At 39.6% G+C, this 1,312-nt stretch overlaps 1 protein-coding gene across 1 annotated transcript in view; it reads right to left on the bottom strand.

Moving 5' to 3' along the window:
• arid3b (AT-rich interaction domain 3B) overlaps nt 1–1,312 on the bottom strand; it is a 43,084-nt gene that overhangs the window by 3,666 nt on the left and 38,106 nt on the right. The gene's annotated exons all lie outside the window — the stretch shown is intronic.

Here is a 1,312-nt window from a genome sequence, read left to right as displayed (position 1 = left end):
AAAACAGTTAAAATAAGATATAAAAAGTTAAAGATTAACACAAGTCAGGTAGGAAACATGGCTAATTTTTATAGGATAGTGCTCTGATCAAACAGACTGGATCTGAACATTATAGACTGCACCATGAATATAGTGGAGAATACACCATTACCAACATGAAACCTTCAGCAGAGGCCAGTCAGTGCTGATGGGAAGATGGATGGAGTTAAATAACCCTAAATACAGTCAGTTTGCAGCTCCGGATTCCTCTTTTATCTTTTCTGCTGAGATTGCAGAGAGATGTTTAAAGTAGGGCTGAAACTAACAATTATTCGCAAAACGATTAATCTGTCGATTATTTTTTTTTATTAATAACTGGATAGCAACAGGTTCTTTAAGGTTCTTTTTACGAAATTAAACCAGATAACACAAAAACGTTTCCACTTGAGTTCTGGATAGAGCAGATTGACAGACGGAAAGGTTTTTTTTATCTTAAATAAAAAATATTTATATATTTTTTACAATTTTGATAAAAGATTACTGCCCTAAGTGGGTTGCTCTGTCAGCTAAAGGCATTTTTACAGTCAACAATAAATCAATTACCTTTTTTTCACGCACCGTACTAAAAGGCGCAGTCTCAGTAATGTGTCCCATTACTGTATTTAACACACACATAAGGCGCACCGGACTATAGGGCGCGGGTTTTATATACCGGTACATGTCCTCTACTACTTTTAAATACCTCTACTGCGTATTTAAAAATACAGCGGGAGCAAAACTGAGTATGATTGTCCTTTATTCATGTATTTATTAATCAAACCTGGGAGCTGGCCGTGAGACAGACACATCGCTGATGACACAGAACTGTGTTCGCTCCTCTGAAACAGTTTATTGACGCATAAATTAACTTAAAATGCAGAAATCTGCCGACAGAATGTGTTCGCTTTTATTATCCTGGTTCCTGCAGTTTAGATTATTTAGATGAAAAACACCTTCCAGCTGCCGCGGTGAACCGCGAGGAGGCGACCCGGCCAGAGGCTGCTGTTGAATGGGATTCCTACGGACAGTGCTCCGCTGGTATGTGGGGGTCTGAGCGGCTCTGACAAAAATTATATTGGAAGGCAGGATGATAATCTGGATGAAATGACTGCACTGATTAAGTTTTCAGGTGGATTTTCTCACTTAAAAACATATTTAAACTACTTTATTCCCACTGATCACAGCAAATATAGCTGCAAGGCAGAGAAAGGATAGAGTAGCTCCGCCCAACGCCAGACCCACTTTTGCACCGTGCAGCTTTGCTGCTCTGGCTGCATGGTGACAACTGGTAGAC

The sequence above is a fragment of the Cyprinodon variegatus genome, unplaced genomic scaffold (genome assembly GCF_000732505.1).
Source record: "Cyprinodon variegatus isolate N-32 unplaced genomic scaffold, C_variegatus-1.0 Scaffold645, whole genome shotgun sequence".
Lineage (NCBI taxonomy): Eukaryota > Metazoa > Chordata > Actinopteri > Cyprinodontiformes > Cyprinodontidae > Cyprinodon > Cyprinodon variegatus.
This window is presented reverse-complemented; position numbering and strand designations above follow the sequence as displayed.